The sequence below is a fragment of the Sus scrofa genome, chromosome 15, assembly GCF_000003025.6.
Source record: "Sus scrofa isolate TJ Tabasco breed Duroc chromosome 15, Sscrofa11.1, whole genome shotgun sequence".
NCBI lineage: Eukaryota > Metazoa > Chordata > Mammalia > Artiodactyla > Suidae > Sus > Sus scrofa.
The window spans coordinates 119,446,877-119,454,322 of record NC_010457.5 but is presented as its reverse complement, the minus strand read 5'-3'; positions in this window follow the sequence as shown (position 1 = coordinate 119,454,322).

Sequence of the window (7,446 nt, the reverse complement as noted above, 5' to 3'; positions counted from 1 at the left end):
CTGGCCTGTCTCTGTCCTCCTGGAAACTTTTACCACCCACTGTCTCCCAGACTAGAGCACCCCACCCATCAGTCTTCCCTGAGAAACAAAGATGCATGTGAGCACGTAGTGGAAATACCAGGCAATGAAACCTGGCAGATGCTTGCTTCCCAGTACTGCATGTTGGGGTTCCATGAGGGCAGAAATACACGTTGGAATCACAGGTGCCAGAAGTCCTCACTCCTGGCTGCAACTGTCCTCTGTGGGGGTTTCTCTAGAAAAAACTTCATTTACTTCAGAAAATCATTCTCACCTTCCGAATCTTCTTAAGGAAAAAAAAAAGTTTTGACTTACATTGTAATTTTAATCTCATTTCTTTCCTTCATTCCCAGGTCCCATCAGGCACAAATTTCACTATCAAAATATTATATAGAAAAATATCCATTGATTTGAATATGTCAGTCAAATTCTCTAACCTCTTTCTTTTCACAAGCATATCAAGGTAAAGGGAGAACAATCATGTCCTCAGATAGGTCAGTTAGTTTCGCATAGTTTTATTCACTGATGCATGTTCCTCATGGACCAGACATTAATGCTTTACTGCTGGGCCAGGGAGGGCTCCATATTCATCCTAGGGAGAAGGCTGGGAGGTGAAAGAAGGTGGGTATTGTGAAGCCTAAAATTCTATGAGTTGTCTTGACATCCCATAGAGCACCAAACACCCTACCATGCTGTGCTGCATACTCAGCAGGGCTTCCCACCAGCCTACTTTCTCAATCAGCTGGACCAACTGCACTCTACCCAGCCCTCAGTCTAATGGGCTTTAGTTTCCTGCCAGTCTACAAAAGGAGTCAAGACAATCTATTGCATCCTTCTGTGGGAACCATGGGGGCATCTCACACTTTCATTAAACAAAGTCTGCTTTCCACAACTCCTGATTTTTCAGTGTATTTCCAGTGAGACTCCCATATGGTCCTGTAAGGCAAGAGTCCTTCTCCCCTGGGAGGTGAATATGTGTGACTAATAAACTTCTGTCAATCTCATCTTCCTAGTGTTGGGGGTTATGTGTTCAACCGTATGTATGAAATCCCCCATTCTATCATTGGGGAGATGTCTCCTTCACAAATTGGGTGAATAGGAGGTGTTAGGAATTGGCTGTCATTCTGGATCCTTGGGACAGTGAATATTGACCAGTAAAGAAGGATTTCAATTTTAACATCCAGTTCGGCTGTATTTGAACAACTGGCAAAGTTGTGATGTAGTTTGGAGTCCTTGATATACCCCTCCTCCAGATTTTTCTTATTGAACAAAGCCATTCTACAATTAGGGAGGCTGAACTGATCCCAGTATTTCATAGGTAGCCTGGCCAGAATAGATTAAAGATGCTACCCCCTTTTGTTCAAAAGTGCACCGTTCTGGACATCTCTGCAAGAAGGAAAGCATCAGGCTCTCGACCCACAACTACAATTCTTGCTTTATTAAGAATGAGAGAAAATAATGCAGAAATGGTAAGCCTGGTTCTCATAGTGGTGCAGTGGGAAACGAATCAGACTAGGAATCATGATGTTGCAGGTTCAATCCCTTTCTTTGCTCAGTGGGTTAAGGATCCGGTATTGCCATAAGCTGTGATGTAGGTCACGGATGTGGCTTGGATCCAGCATTGCTGTACCTCTGGTGTAGGCCGGCAGCTACAGCTCCGATTTGTCCTCTAGCCTGGGAACCTCCATATGCTGTGGTTGTGACCCTAAAAAGACAAAAAGACAAAAAAAAAAAAAGAAAGAAAGAAATGGTAAGACCATTATGGGATCTCAGGATCAGAAAGGAACTCACCAGTGCTGTCCCTTCATTATTGCTCCTCTTCAATCCCCACCAGCCAGACACCCGCAGTGGCCTCAAGATTTCTACTTACCCAACTCAGTCCAAGCTGGGCAAATTCTGCCTACAACCTAACCTAATCCACCAGCCCCACCAACACAGGCCTTTCAAATTCTCCAAAGAACACCGATACTTAAGGGTCAAGTTTGAGTAGAGTTTTCAGACCTCTCAGAGGACCTTGCAATGATATGGTGCCTTGTGGTGAGCCAACCCTCAGCCCCAGTCCCTGGTCCCTGGGTTACCCCCTCAACTCTGTTTCCTGCCCAGGTTCCTCCTCATACCTTGCAGGCACATACAGAGATACCCCAACTCACAGTTCCAAGATCTGTTCCTATTCCTAGAAATAGCTACCGTTGGTTACCCCTTGGGTGAGAGGCATTGTTTCCTTTGGGAAAGGAATTCTTGGGTCCTATGTACCCAAAACAATGTCTAGAAGGTGGGTCACCGGCTCTGGGTAGGCAGGATCCCATGACCTTACAGATTCTTCATGCTCTGGGGGAGAGGTAGAGAGGTGCCCTTAAAGTGTAGGGTCTAGTGCAACACTCCTCTTGTCTGTTGTTGTGAACTGAACTCTGTGCACCGTAGATTCATTTGAAATAGGTAGAACCTCTCACCCCCAATGTGACTGTTTGGAGAGAGGTCCCTTAAGGAGGTAATCACACTTAAATAGGTCATTAGGGAGGGGTCCTGCTATGACGGGACTGGTTTCCTTATAAGAAGAAGAAGTGGAGTTCCCCTTATGGCTCAGCAGTAACAAACCCAACTAGTATCCATGAGGATGTGGGTTCAATCCCTGACCTCGCTCATTGGGTTAAGGATCCGGCATTGCTGTGAGCTGTGGTATAGGTCGCAGATGCACTTCAGATCTATTGTTGCTGTGGCTGTGCCGTAGGCTTGCAGCTGCAGCTCCGATTTGATCCCTATCTGGGAATTTCCATGTGCAGGGGTTTGGCCCTAAAAAGACCAACAAAAAAAGAAGAAGAGGAGAAAGAGACTCCAGATCTCCCTCCTTCTCTCTGTCTCTCTGTCTGTCTGCTTCTCTCAGCATGCTCACAGGGGAAAGGCCATATGAGGACAACCACAAGCCAAGGAGAGAGCTTTTACCAGAACCCAAACTTGCCAGCACTTTTATCTTGGACTCCTGACCTCTAGAACTAGAAGAAAATTAATTTTTGTTAAGTCACCCAGTCTGTGGTATTTTATTTTGACAGCCTGAGTACACTCATATACCTGGGAATGAGTGCAGTCCTGTGCATAGTCATCCCTATCTTAGACATGCTCTTCCAAGTGGCATGAAGAGGTACGCTTAGACCATTAAGGGGGTGAGAGGTAGCAAGATGAAGGCTGATGGATCCAGGGCACCGAGCATTGCCGGGAAGATTGGGGCCCCATGAGCACTGTGCCTCCATTATCATATTCATTTAGCAAATATTATTGAATTAACACTTGTGCCAGACATTGTTCAGGGAACAAAATAGAAGAGGTCCCTGCTCTTTGTGGACCTACTTCTAGTGGGGTCCCTGGGGGGGGGTGGTGTCAGAATTGCCGCTTAAATCCTAAAGAGATTGATGAGAAGCATCCTTTTAGAAAAGCTTGCTGGTCCAGGATTCCCTCAATCTCATTCTCCACATGTTCTTCATCTCAGAGGGTGACCCAGGTGGAGGGGGTCCCTCTTTCACCTTGGACAGCATGTCTCCCCTGACACCTCTGGCAATTGGGGGAGGATGGGTGTGATAAACCCTTCCAGCATCGCAGCTCAGCTGGGCCCCAGATGTGGGGAGCGGCTTTGATGGTGAGGTCGCTGAGAGGGGAGCTCAAGTAGGTACTCTAATTCCCAGCTCTCTGTACAAAATGGTCAGGTCAGTGCAGTGACTTCAGAGTTTCAATCCCCTTCTTCTCAAAAAGTCACTGGACTAGAAATTTCCTAGACTCCTTAGCTACTTAATCTACCTGCGATTAGCCTCAATATTCACCAGCCTAAGCAGGATGTCTCAACACTTGCTTTTTCTGTCCCCCCCCCCCCGCAAAGGAAACAAAGGAAAATGAGACTTGCCTCCTTCTCTTCTCCATGCATCATGTACCCTCTTCCCAAGCAGACCTTGGTTCTAACTTCTCAGGCTCAGCTCAGCATTCTACAAGTGACATCATTCCCAGTCAAGTTTTCAGATAATATGTGATTCTCCAGGCCTTGATATAAAGTCAATCTGATTAGCATTGATCCCCTAAAGTTTATTTATTTTTAAATTTCATTGGAGTATAGTTAATGTGCAATGTTGTGTTATTTTCAGGTGTACAGCAAAGTGAATCAGTTATACATATCCATAAATCCATCTTTTTCAGATTCTTTTCCTGTGTAGGTTATAAAGATTACTGAGTAGATGTCCTTGTGCTATGCAGCAGGTCCTTGTTAGTTATCTAAAGTTGAAAATAGAACCATCGTATATTCTGGCAATCCCACTCCTGTACATATATCTGAAAAACCTCTAATCGGAAAAGATGCATGCACCCCAATGCTCATAACAGCACTATTTATAATAGCCAAGTTATGGACATAAACCTAAGTGTTCATCAAATGATGAACGGCTAAAGAAGAGGTGGTATATATATATATATACCATGGTATATTATTCAGCCACAAAAAAAGAACAAAATAATGTTATTTTCAGCAACATGGATGGACCTGGAGTTTATCATATTGAGTGATGTTAAGTCAAAGACAAATATAATATGAGACCACTAATATGTGGAATCTAATAAAAATTATACAAATGAACTTACTTGCAAAACAAACAGATTCACGTATTTCGAAATCAGACTCAGTTACTTAAGGGAAAAGGCAGGAGGGATAAATTAGGAGTTTGGGGTTAACATATACACCCTACTGATCACCTAAATTAAAAAAAATGCCTTATTGATTTTTTCAGGGGGAGATTTTCTTTATTTCTTTTATCTCATATCTTTATTGTCAGCTTTTTTCAAAGCTACTAAAGCACAAGTTGGCCCCATACCAGAGCATATAAATTAGGTGAAAAAAAAACCTAAAAACTCTAAACTGTAACTTCGCAGTGGAAGAATGAAAAATTCCTATAATCACCTCATACCTTGACCATGAGATTAGCTTTTAAAAGGTTCTGGGTATTGCTTTTAATTCCTCTAGTTGTCTCTCTGGAAATTTTAAGCAAGCAAATCTCCAAATAAAAATGATTTTAAAAAGTAACAACAACAAAATATTAAAAGAAAAGCCAAATTTCATATTTTTATAGCCACTTTAACTCAGGAGGGGTGAGCAGTGACCTATGGCTCTGAATAGTGTGCTCAGTCACTTGTGCTCATTTTTATTGTCTGTCTCCCTCAATTCTTGGGATCTATTAGGTTACAGGCACATTTTAGCACTAAAAGGATCAGTGTAAAAGGGCTGTGCAAAAAAAAAAAAAAAAAAAAAAAAAAAGCCGTTTCTGCTTTGGAAATGGAGGAGGAGATTAGATAGAATTTATATATCCATTTCTAGATGGAAAAGACCTCTTCCGCTTGACATAGACTTTCACACATCTCTGCCCATCATTGACTCCCCTATTCATGTCTGCTCCAAGGGACTTACAAAGTCTGCCTCTCACATATTCTTGGAGAATCTTAGGCCCCCGCATTCAGCCTTGAATCCTCAGTGGTCCCCATCCAAGATCCCCCCCCGAAACATGATCCTCATCTGTTGCTCAGATCTATAATCAGTACACTTCCCAGGGTTCATCAGCCTGGTCTCCCTGGCTTGTTGCTCTTACATTCATTGTGTTGGGTTCCTGGCTAGAAATGCAAGAACAGGGCAGAAGAAGAAGTCACAACAAGCAGCCTCCCATGATTCTCCAGATCCCCAAGGAAGCCATGGCATGGTAAAGGTATCCAGTACCAGGAGCTACTGCTACATTTGTATCACTGCATTCAGATTTAGCTCAGGGGTCCTGGCCACGTGCCCCCTTTCCAGCCCCCAACTGCTCCTGAGATTTCTCCTCCTCCACAGAGCCTCACAAAGTCAAAATGAATGTGGGACCCTTATTACTTAAATATGCTCATCCTTACCATACATGGCATATATCACTATAGGATATTTCCTCAACTGGTGGAACTGAACATGTGCTACAGGTACCAGCTTAGCAGGAAATAGAAAATAGAAAAGTTCATTTCTATGACCTTTTGCAGGATTTTTGCAATTAAACTATCTAAGGGTAAAAAGCTACTTTCACTTCACTAAAACTCGTAAGTTGTCTTTTTAAAATTAACATTGTTTATTTGGAACATCATATTAGTTTATTTTTCATGCACATGGGTTTCTTAGTGTCTTATTCTGATCCTAAGTCTCACAGAAACTGTACAGGGCCACGGTTCACTGCAGAGAAGCTTCTAGAATCTAGGAATACTTTAGATCTGAGCAATAGATGAGGATCAAGTTTCAGGGTGGGATCTTGGATGGGGACCACTGGTGTCCTAACTGGTTGTATGACCTTGGTCAACATGTGCAACTTCTCTGGATTTTAGTTTCTTTATGCATCAAACAAAAATTGATCTTGGTGTTTAAAATCCTTTTACGTTTAAAAGGCCCTGGTGCTATAACTTGACAGTAAATTATATTCCTCTACATAAACCAGATGAGGTTGAAAAGTTATAATCAACAGATTACTGCCATCATGGAGGTAACCCTTGGAAGCTATAGTTGCTTATCAAGCAAAGATGATGCTTTGGCATGTACCTTTGAATGGCTGCTCCTTTGGGACATGGCACATGACTTTGTGGCTTGAAGTAGGAGGAAAATGCACTCTTCATGAGACAAAGGACTCTTTAGGGACTGGATGCTCAGTGCAAGCTGAAAATCCGTAAGAGACCGCCACGTTTCAATGAAAGATGCTGATGGAAAACAGATGTTGGGTCCACAAATGCACAGTTCCTGGGGATGCCCAGCTCCTGCTCAGGTCACTGCTCTGCACCGTCAGTAATTGAGAGAATGGAAAGGACCTTGCCTGGCCTCATTTCCAGACCTAATCTATCCACTCCCCAGGCGAGGAATCCTGATCAGAGCCTGCCAGGGCAATGACCTCTTGGGGAATGTAGTAAATCCGACTCAGTAAGTAATCTTTAAGGAGCCTTCAGGCTTTGGTGCCTTGTGACTCAAAACCTGGGGTCCTGTGGATAGGAGGTTGATTTCCAAGGAATTAGCTACAGCCCTAACTACAACCCCAACATCTCTCAGCCATCAGCTCTGCCTGGGCTGGGAAAGGTGGCCAGTCCAAAGTTGATGCAAACCAAGGCAAAAGAACAGCAACTTCACAACACTAACATTTTCTATGAGGTTGGGAGTGAGGAATATGCAGTTTCCGCAGAGATAATCCTAGAAGGCTTCTTAGAGGAAGTAGAAGTCTTTGAATGTTTTAAAGAAGGGGGAGGTAGGCAGTTAGGCAAATTTGAGATTAAAGAGGAGGCTCTCCACAGGGGAAACCAAGCTGATTAGTTGCCTGAATGCTAGAGGTTATGAACTCTGTGTACTCACTCAGTGGGTGGTCTGTGCTATCCTGCAAATTACCTATGGACCCCCAGAAAGTTGTGAGC